This window comes from Pseudopodoces humilis, chromosome 2, assembly GCF_049639895.1.
Source record: "Pseudopodoces humilis isolate 2021_Gansu_Grassland_sample_001 chromosome 2, ASM4963989v1, whole genome shotgun sequence".
In the NCBI taxonomy this organism is placed as follows: Eukaryota; Metazoa; Chordata; class Aves; order Passeriformes; family Paridae; genus Pseudopodoces; species Pseudopodoces humilis.
Window position 1 is genome coordinate 28486243 of NC_142201.1, and position 12027 is coordinate 28498269.

Below are 12027 nucleotides of genomic sequence, written 5' to 3' on the forward strand. Positions count from 1 at the left end.
GACTTTTCACTAGGTATGCATGATATTAGGTATGACTATTTCTAAACAAGTAAGCCCTAGAAAAATGGTGGAAGCTGTAATTATATACAAGTAGGCCTTAGTTCTATTACAGGTGCTTCAGATGATGTTAAGATGAGCTTCTCTAGATAAAAAAAACTAAAAAAAATTATCTGATAGTTGATAAGCAAGTATAACTTATTGTCATGAGTTACAGATGAAACTTACTATTATAGATGGAGCAGAATTCCAATTACAATCCTTCTCAGAAAGAAGTATTGCCTTCATGACTTGTGGTCTGGATTCTACAGAAATAAATTAAAGAAATGAAGTCAGCTTTCCCTCTTTTCACTCCCTGGTCTTTCCAGAGTAAACCTGAAAGTGTGGAAGATATGAGTGATTATAATTCCATGTGTATCTTTCACAATGAGTTTTCATAATTAAATGGGCACTAAAGATGAGTAGTTAGAATGCAGAACTGAAACTTATACTGGCTCATATGTATCTGCATACAAGGATTTTGGTGTGCTCTGATCTCTGCAGATAGTCTTAAGAACCTGTTATTTTTCTGAAGCTGCTGCCATATGTTCAGCAGTATCATATAAAGCAAGCTGAAAATTATTAAAATTAATCTGGAAGAGCAGATGACTATATGGAACATGCACACTGCTTTTCATCACCCTGTTGGTTTTTGAAATGCGGTCAGCCTAAAAGGCTGCTAGGTAGTCATACAAAAGGGTAAGACATAACAGGATTTCAGAATTAAGTAAGAATTATTCCAATAGCATACATGGGAATTACAGCTGAAATTTGCTTTGAAGACATAGTCTGAAATGCTTGTATTTGTACTTAAAATGTACTAATTTTCTTATTGTGGACTTAGAGTCCATACCAGGAGACAATTGCCTGTAAAAGATGTATTTAAAAACTCTAACATATAGGAGATGCCAGGTAAATACTGATTAAAAGAGCAGCCCTTCCTCACCACCACTACACATCGATCTCAACTCATCCGATATAACTTGAAATGACAACTGTGTTTTTTACAGCATTAATCCTAGATTTCTTACCCTTGTGCAGCAACTTGTGTTGAGATGCTGCTTTGTATAAAATATAACATTCATGTGTTCATTTTATTTTAAAAATGTCATTGTTTTTCTTGTTATTTACTTGATGTTTATTTACTAACTGCCCAGTAGTCAGAGTTATAATAGCAAAATATGTATGTACACCCACACAAATATACATACATGCATGTATTTCTTTATAAATATTAAGTAAGACTACATATACATTATCTTTTTTCTTAAAAAAAACCCAACACCACAACAAAACCACAGAACAATATAATTAAATGGACCTCATAGCCAAAATAAATTGGCCTAACTGCAAAAATGCTAAGGATCATATAGGATTAACTTTGAAGAAAGTTAAGTGTAGTGTAACACAAGCTGTGGAATGAATCTGGGCTAGAACATAAAGACATCCAAATGGTGGCTCACTCAGAACACACTTTCCTTAGGCGTACGCGAGGTTGGTTCTTTGACAATTGTTTACTAGCAGCTTTTAAGACACAAACAGCTGTGAGTGACAACAGTCTGTCACAAAATTTGTCTAAGTTCATGGCAGAGAGCTGCAAACTCTGACACCTACTGAAAGAGGTATCGTATTTGCAAGCAGTCAAAAGTGATTGAAAACCAGATGAATCTGTTAGGATACCTCATGCCATTGAACACTGTTGCCTATGCCAAATATGCATTCGTAATCTACAATCTGTTATCTACTAGCACTGATGCTATAAGGTAGCATTGTTAAGTTTTTTAATACATAGCCATCTACTCTGAAATAAAAAACCCATATTTAATCAAAAAGAAATAAACATGATTCATAAGATTCAACCAACGTATACCACAGACGGAATATTTAGACTATTCTCTCCTCTGAGTTGCGACACTTTTATATGGTTTCTAACAGAATATAAAAAAAAAAAAATCAACAGGAGGATTATATATCAGGGGAATATACTGGAAAATCTAATGCCTTTAATTGTACGGAATTATGCTTGGGATAACCACAGTCGTAATTACTTTACATGCATAGGCACTCTGATTGCATACCATGATGGGCAACAGATTTGGTAGTACTGTTTCTGTTATTTAATTATTAGAGTTGGCCTGGAAATGTTCCTCCTTGATTATAGTTAGCTTAATCAAATATGACTTGAGCATCTGAGTTGGCACAAACCCTGCAGGAACCCACTGAAATGACAAGGAAGTGAAAAGCTACTCTTTCATTCCTTTACATCTTAATTTGGCAATTTCTGGAAGGACCACGGAACCAGGACAAGTGCCAGGAAGAGGCGAGCTCTGTGAGTTCCTTTAATGGAAGTGTAAGTAATACAGCAGTGTCTGCTGGAGGGCTTGTCTACGTGTCAGAGAGCAGCGTCAGTGCAACAAGCCATGCAGATCCCAAGGCTTGCTGCTGCTTTTGCAGTCAAAGCGTCTGCAATTAAGGCCATGGGTGCTCCCAGTACGGGCAGTGGAAACACCCATGAGCGTCACAGGGCTGCTCCTGGTCACTGTGTGGATACCGTGTCTCTGTCAAGCTTTCTCTGCATGATTTTCTTTGTATGATATACTGTGGAAACTTTGCTGCCTCTGCTTGCCAAATCAGCAGTATTTTGTTTACAGTCTTATGTTCATTGTGCCAAGCACAACCATTACTTGTGGATTTGGGTGTTTATGGCAAGGTGCAAAAATCATACATGGATTTCACTAAAAATATTTTCTTTTTCAGTGTTTAATATCAGGAATCCAAACCTTTATTATTACTTCTCTCCTTTTTTTCCCCTCTATTTTTTAATTGACCTTGAAAAACAATTTAGTATTTGCCCACTCTTACCTATCCATTAATAGTACCTCTGCAGCACTGCAATCAAGATCATTCTGATGGTCATGGACCCACTCTGGAAGATGCAATGGATGTTATTAAATAGAGAAAATCAGATATAGCAAGAGAAAACATGTTTGGTCAAACAAGCAAAGTGATCAGAATAATAAATTCTTCACAGATTAGTTTCACATTTTCATTTACAGTATGTTATTTTACTTCCCACAATAAGGAAACAACAGAAGAGGGTAAAAAAGAGCATCACCTCTAAAAATTGTTCATTTGCTGAATGCATCTGTATTCTGTATGTTACCTGAAAAATGTTTACTACCTTTATTAATGTTGGTGACTGGATCAGCTGGGCTAATTTTGTTTGTTTGTTTTTCTGAATCTTTTTTAATGGAAAATCATGAATAATCTATAATAATAGTGTGAAGCTTCCAGGATTATTGATATGTTTTAAAAAAGATGAAATATAAATATTTTTACAATAACTCATTAGAGAGTTGCCAAGAAATGTCTTTTGGGGCACTTGAAATACCCTGATTTTTCATGTCACATTTTGTTTATTAATAGCTCTCAACTGTTTGCTCAAGAGACATTTCAAGACTGTATACAATTTGCTCCATGTTTAGTAGGAATAAAAATTTTGCAAGAATAAATGCTCAGTCAGGAACAATTTTTGTGATGATGAGAAAAGTCTGATGAGTGTAGTCAGCAATGTTTTGGGCATGAGTGTTGATGTAATAGTAGTTTCCTTAGTATTTAATGATAGTGATATAAATTAGTTTAAGGTACTAAAAATTCGAGCTTTTTTTTATGAGTCAAAAGTTGGAACTATCATATACATTTTTAGCAACATTTTAATTAATAGGATTCTTATTAAAATTTTGAGTTACAATTTGACTGTATTTTAGTGGCTTTTAAACTCAGATTAACTCAGTCAACTGCTGGCATAATTTTGCTCTAAGTCACAGGACAGAGACAAATCAGATATTAAAAAAAGGGTCTTTTAGCTACATGTGTCTCCTTGACTTTGTTGTGCTTTCTAGATCACTACAAATATGAAATTGTTTTAGTGCTCTGAAGGAGCTTTATTTATCTAAGCCAATATTTACAGCTCTGTTTCTGTCTGTGATTCCAGAATATGTACTAAACAGCTCAGAACTGCTTCCTAAAATTGTTGTCCAGATAGAAGTGAGTATTCAAAAGAGATAAATATTTTGTTAGGAAGAAAAATCATATAAAAATGTGGTGTCCATCTTCTCACTGTTAGATGTTTTTTAGAGCAAGGTTTTCAGGTCTTTAATTTAATTTGTAAGCTTCTTCACCTCCATTATGCAGTTACCAGTTTCTATCTTGCTTGTAAATACCTCCCTACTTGCACCTCCTGCAGATCAAACTCCATTTCACTGTAGCATGAATATTTCAAAGTTAAATGATTAACTCAGTAGCCCACCCCCCAGTTCCCCATTAATTTCTCCTTCCATCTTCCACAAAACCATTTTTGCTCAGAAGTATTTTACTTTTATTTTACTTTTACTAAGGGTATCTGCCATGATCAGTGAGGGCTTTGCACAGCTGCGTTGATAGAGGGTGCGCTCCATGCTCTTGGGCAGTATTGTCATTGTGAAAACTCTGACAGAAGATAATCCCATCAGAATTCTTCTATAAAACACTATTTTTAGTCTGAAAGAAAATATTCACATTACTAAACACCACAGAAATCAGGGTTTTTTATTCTTTTATGTCTAGTTACAAATATGGTATCTTTCAGGTTTATCCAGTTAGAAAAAAAAATAAGTAATAAACGTTCTCAAGCATAGTTATAAAATGTCTTTGCAAATTCAGTTGTGTTTCTGTTTCTGTCACTGACATATGCTGAGAGACACCAATTATTTCCAGATCCTTCACAGAGTTTAATGTATTTTTTACAACTATCTTAAATGCAGAACTGCACTTTCAACCCTCAATTTCAATGAACTATTTTAGACAACACACTAAGGAAGAAAGAGTAAGAATAAGGAATAGGCCTGTCAGGTAAAAAATTTAATTCAGAGTAGTGACTTCTGCTACTTGTTTTTAAATCACTGCATTTTATTTTAAACATATGGGGAAAATTAATTTTATTTTATTTCTCTATGTTCTCATTAGAGGATTTACTGCTAACATTACTATCAGTTATTATATGTAAAGGTAGTTTCCATACTACCCCATCTAAATGATCTTATGACTCTATTGCACTTGGAATATACCTCCATGAAAGTGACTGCAGTGTAATTTGTGGTGAAAAGCCTGATACAGATATGTCTAAAATATACCATACACTTCGTTAGATGTCTTTGAGCAGCTTGAAGATCTCTTTTTATATCCCTGATGTTTGCATGCAGGCTCTCTACATGAGAAGGGTATGTCTTGTATTGTTAGAAGACTTTCTAGTTTAAATTAACAAAGCTACGATTCAAATAGTTCATAACATTAACCTTAATTGACTAGTTCTTCGATTGGAGGTAGAGACAGAGGGCAGCCTTTCTTTCTTCCTAAGTACAAGCCTAGAAAGATCTGGATACCTAATGAATTTCTAAACATAGGATTGTGGGTCAAGGCTGAATATAAATCTCATGTTGCATCATCTGTATTTGGATGGTTTAAAGTGTCTTTTTGAATGTCTGAATGTTTACATTTGTGACTTTAGCAATGGAAAAATAAAGTCGTTTTTTGTCATATGACAAATAGGATAAATACAATAGAATTCTGAGAAACTTGTGCTGTAATGCTCTTTCTGTACAACAATTATCTTTCCTGGTTTAATAAACTTGTCACCTGCACAGCAGTTAATAAAATGTTTAAGCTAATGTTACAGAATAACAAACTCAAACAATGATACTGCAGATACATAATGGAAAGTGTACCTCAGTATGAATAAATTATGGGAGTCTCAGGGAGCACCAAATTAAGCCATTGTTAGAAGAAAAGGGTCTGAATGCTTCCAAGCAAGAATATTTTCACCCTGGTTCTCTAGGGTGAAGGGACTAGTAAGGATGCTCTATTACATCCATAACACTAGAGGCCTTTACAGACTTATATTTCTCAATTCTTTTTTTGGATGAAAATTGCTAGCAGAAAGAAAAAAGGTGCCCAGTAGGACTCAGCTGTGCCTTGATTCAAGTATTTCCCTACCCCAAGGACATGAGACACAGCACCCCACCCTGCTTTGGAGACAGACTGTAGGGCTTGAACCATCTAGGCTCAGATTTTGGTCTATCTTACAACACATACTTGAAGCTGATATAGTGATTTTCCTTCACTCGACTTAACCAAGATTCTGGCCAAAGGAAATCTCATTGTCAATTTCTTGCCAGGATGGACACCTTGGAAATATAAATAACTTGCTGTGGCCTAAACTTCTGAGCTTACTTAGCTGTTTTTCCTTTGTTCTCTTGCCCACTTGAGTACTGTGCATTATACCTTGAACTGCCATCTGTTTGATGTATGCCTCACATTATATCAAATTTATTGTCAAGCTTTTACTGAAAAGGGTGACACAAGGCTGCTCTGACCCAGGAGCAGAAGCAGTGCAGTGTCCCAACTCTTTCCCTTAATTCACTGTAGGTGTTGAAGCAAAATAACGAGGTAATGATTTTGTGCCCAATGGGTAGCACAATTAAGGTGCAGAAGAAAAAACTCTTTTGGTTTTGTTGGTTTTTTTTCTATTTTTCCTGACTGTTCCCTCAGCTCTTGGGAAATATTGAGTCAAAGTGGTACCCTGACAGGGCATTTCTTTGCTTCCGAGTTATTTGAACAGATCAAATAGATAATGCTGGTATGGAGAATGAATCTATCAACTGGCAGACACTGAGACAGCATTGCCAGTCTCACCATATAATTTTTCAAATCAGTGCCAGCCTTTATCTGAGAGAGGACAGGAAATTTACATAGACTCTTGGTTTTACCTACTATGGCCATTCAAAATGATTGTAGTGAGGTTGTTTCAGTCTCTTCTCCCAGGTAACCAGTGATAGGACAAGAGGAAATAGTCTCAAGTTGTGCCAGGGGAGGTTTAGATTAGATATCAGGTAAGAGTTTTCACCAAAGGGGTTGTTAAACATTAGAACAGAGTGCCCAGGGAAGTAGTTAAGTCATCATCCCTGGAAGTATTTAGAAGATGTGTGGATGTGGCACCTGGGGACATGGATTAATGGTGGATTTGGCAGTGCTGGGAGATTGGTTAGGCTTGATAATCTTAGAGGAGTTTTTCAACATAAATTATTCTTCAATTCTATGCCTGCAGTGTTACATTGTAACAAGCCATAGAAATAATTACAGACAAGCATAGTATCTCAAGGGTTTTTTGTGCCAGGACACCACTGTTTCTTTATCACTTTTCATATGTTTTGTTCTGTTTTATTTTTATTTGTACCACTTGCAAGACCTCCTTGAAAACTTATTTTATTTTGTATTTTGCCTGGCATATTGATATTCCAGCCCAAGTGCTTGTTCTCCCCCAAAATGAATTTCAAGTGTGTAAACAAACTCTGGAAACTCTTTCATGGCTAAACACCACTGAACTGAGAAGTAGTAAATGAAAAAGGCATGAGGAAAATTGCTCAGCTCCTTGGGATGAAAAGGTTCCAGCACTAATCATTGTCCAGTTAGTTTACACACGTTTCTTGCTACGTTGTTATTACTTCTGTCCTTTTTTTAATGAAGCAAACATTAAAGTAATATTATTTCAGTTGAGGGTTGGTATCTATAGCTTATACCTTGTGATGTTAATTAAAAACATAATTTTTATGTACTTATCACAAAGGAAATATCATTTCATTAAAATCCAATTAGATTCAGACAATATCTGTAAAGACTACTGAATAACTGCTGTTTGAACATAGTCTGCTTTGTTCTATTTTCATCACCCGAATAAAAGCAACCACAACAAACAAACCAAAGGATTTCTTTTATTAATCTCTGAGGTTACAGATCCACTCGCATTTAGAACAGTGTTTTATGTGAAAAACATACCAAAGATTTTATGTTTCACAGACTGCAGCATGAATGACCTTATTTTAGAAAATTCTTATTTTCTTTCCCATATTTATATAATAAAATATATTTATTTTGTAGAATTGATGTCTTTATATAAAAAAATTGTCTATGATGAAGTAAACCAACATTTTCACTATTACCAGAAGGCTGCACAGATTAATGAATTACTGCCTGCAAAGTAAGACACAGAAAAACACCTGGGGAGTGAAATACAGTAGAATTGTTCCTCCATTTTGTCTCATTATAATTATCCTCTTGCTGCATGGGCTCTAACTTGGCCATTGATTTACTCACTGAATTTCCTTGAATATCCTACTCTATGAACAGAATAAGAAAAATGTTTTAATGCAGGATGCTTTTTCTGTATGAGTAAAATTTTGTGGGATATTTTTGGCTTTCAATCATGGGGCAATCATGTTAACAATCAGTGGAGTCAGATTGTCACACCTCTTTCCAGTGGATGAAGATAACAGAAGGAAAAAGGGGAATACACCACTGAAATTGGGAACTGACTAAATGGAGTTTTGTGTGGTGACTCTAGGCTAAAAGTATTTTGGTCCCATCTGTAACTTCTGTATTGCATTTTGTTTCTCTGTTAACTTGTTTGTTTGTTTGTAGGTTTCTTTTCCTTATTCTACCAAAAACCACCCCAAACCAAAACATCCTAAGGGGAGGAAGGCAGCTAGTGAAGAAGTCTAAAAAGCCTTTGTTGGAAGGCTGTTTCTTCTGATTCAGCAGTTAAGAATGAGTGTCACAAAAACTAAGGTGCCACAGAGGAATAGCAGTTGCAGCATTTTCTGTCTGGAGTATCTGTAATCACTGACACAGGAATGCTGATTCAAGAAGTTTGCAAAGAAAGACACTGAGGTTGATAAAGGCTGGAACAAAATGGTTTTGTTTGTGCTAAATAACTGAAATTACAATCAAATAAAGATTTGAAGAAAACCTAGAGAAAGATCAATGTTTGTATCTTAGTATTTTGCAGACAACAAATACAATATTTGTTGAAGTTTGCCTTATCTTACTCAAAAAAATCAGTAATTCTATTTGAGAATAGATTGTACTTTGATGATCTAGATCACTAGGGAACAAGGAAAAAACTGCTTTTTGTCTGCCATAGAAGGACTATGCAAAAAAATGGGATTTCCTAGTTTTGGAGGTACTAGTCACCTTGTGGGAATGAGGTAACAGTACAAAGACAAGAAAAGACTAAAGGGGAAGTCTGTATATGCTGAGATTGAAGAGAGGTGCAAGACTGCATTAAATAAGCTTTTAGTTAAATAAAGTGCTTATGAAACTGAATGAGAAGTTATGAGACCAAACTTCCTCATGGCTAATATAGAAAATAAGGCACTAAACAAAGAATATGCTTTAATGGAAAAGAAAATCAGCATAAAATTCTATCAGAATATATTTTAATTTTGCATGTATTAATTTTGGTCTTGACAGAGCAAGAGCACCTGATGGTAAAAAAAAAACAACCTCCTTTTCTTTCCAGTACTGTGCCTTACAATTTCTGAAGTTATAATCCTCCTCTTCTGTCTTATAGTACGCCCCATATTTTTTAAAGTGGTAGATATTTTGATTTTGGCCTCGGTTCCTAACTCCGAATAAAACTTTGCATTAACTCAGTTCTAGACCTCAGTTTGAAATCTGATGTTTAATTCTGACTCAGCAACTAAGTTTGTAATAACAAAAGATTCATGGGAAATTTCAAGAACATTATGGGATGTAGCTCTGGCAGAGTCTGCTTGCAGAGAAACCTTTGGTGGATGAGCATGACACATTTCGTTGAAAATAAGAGTAAACAAAGAATATCTTCAAGGGCCAGCCCCATGTCTGATCCTGACATCATGCACACTGGCTATTTAGAGAAAAAAGATCCCACACTGTATTGCATATTATTTTTATTGTAACTCTTCATTCCTGGAAGTCAGCATGGTGTTGGAAAGCTACTGCACGATTACTAGATTAAAAAAAATCTAATAGATGGGCTTCACCAATCATTTCTGGCAAGAAAAGCTACATGGAGGCTAATGTATCCTCTGCTTTCATTTAGAGAATTGTTGCTTTTGTTTCCCTTGTAAAACTACATATTTTGCCAAAAATCAAGTCGCAATGGATATTTAATAGGAGCCTGACCTGCTAGAAATTATTATTATGTATTGTCAAGGCAGAAATAAACCCTGGAAATACCAGCATAGAGCCTGATTTAGTTCTCCTTATAGTCCAACTCGTCTTTTTCATTTTTACATCAGTGGGTATTTTTGCTGCACAAAACCCCTCAGAATAATCAAATATTATAATGGGGACCCCATTACAAAACAGTAGCATTCACACTGACTTCTCTGAGCAGTAGGCAATTTTTCCATTAGCAAATTAAACTTGGAGCTGTGTGAAACTTGTATTGTTCACGTATTTGTGTGAGAGAAGTGATAATTTCATTACTACTGTATTCAAAATTCGATTCAAGGTGGAATGACATTTTCTTTTCTTCAGAACTGTCATATTTTATAGGGTATGACTCAAAGCAGAAATGATTGTGTTCTTTCTGTCATCTTGTTAAATCTTATGGTTTCCAGAGTATTTGAAGGTTTTGTAAAGAGAAGGTATTTTTTTCATAGGTCATACTGTGAATATAAAACCAATGAAGGAAAATAACATATTTTAGAAAGATCCTTTTTAATGGTACAGATGATTGTGTTAGTTCAGTGAGACTACAAACTTAACCTTTTTAAGAAGGACAAATTTTCTGTTGTTGTGTTTTCCTTCCCAAAACAATTTGACCATTAAGTTTACTTTCTCTGTAAAAGGAAGGGGACATGGCTTGAAGGTCACAACCACAAGAACCCAAAATCCTAAGAATGGTACACTTCAGGAGTCAGCTACACAGAGATGAATCAGCAGATCTAGCCAGTTTATCTTTACCTCCTCTCTTCAACACTGGCAACTGATCTGCATTTTACTGTTGAGTTGAAATATAATCTGACCAGAATATTTAAGAGAAACTGAAAAACATGAAATAAATTCAGTTCAGGTCCTCTTGAGAAGACAAAGCTTAATAAGCTATTCTAGTGAATGCATTTCTGCATTTTAAACTTTTGGTTACGTGGTCAGTTGGCAGGTTTTACCTCACTCTGCCTAATGACATCCTTGATAAGGAAGTGGAACATGCTGTTGGAAAATCTCTGAGCAGATGTAGAAATTACTCAAAATACTTCTTGAACCCTATTCCTGTGAGTTTTTATCAATTATAAATGGCCACTGATATAAAACCTCCATAATTTTGATAATTATCTTGATCTTTTGAGGTATATTCCTCACTAGAGGGAAGCTAAGAAATCATGCTCCATGAAGTAAAAAATATGAAAGAAAGTTGAAATAAAATCTTGCCAACAACAACAATAACAATAACACTATAATTTTTTTTTTTTTTTTTTTGCATTACAGAGCAGTTACATAACCATATTTTGGGGTATATTTTTTGTGGTGGCGATGATGTGATGGGGGTGATGGTTGATTGTTGGTTCTGGGTGTTGGATTTTTTTTCAGGTGTCTTGTAAAGGAAACATTCCTCAGTTGAAATTATCATGGCAAAAACATCACCAAAGATACATCAGGACATACAAGTTAGTCTAATATGGTACAACATTAGAGTATTTTTTTTAAAAAAAATTATTTTAATATTTTTTTTCTTTATTTCTTTTATTTTCTTTTCTTTCTTCTTTCTCTTTTCTTTCCTTTCTCTGAAAGAAAAAATAGGCAGCCTAGAAAGAAAGAAGAGGCAATTTGAAAAGTTGACAGATGGTAAAACATTGCGTCAGCAAATTTGAAGAATTGCTGATGTGGAGAAAGTTGCAAATGCTCTACCCAAACTTGTGGCATTGCATCATAGAAAATCAAACAGTTTAACAATATTGATGGCCAAGAAAGCTAAGAACATCAAGTTATATCTGAGGAAACTTTATATTCCAGAAGGTAGTAGACAGATTTTGGAAAGATATTCTCCTTTAAGGTATGTTTGGCAGGATGTGTTCCCTGTAAGTGTATTAAAGAGATCACAAATGCAAGAAATTGTAATTTCTTGAGGTTAGAAGT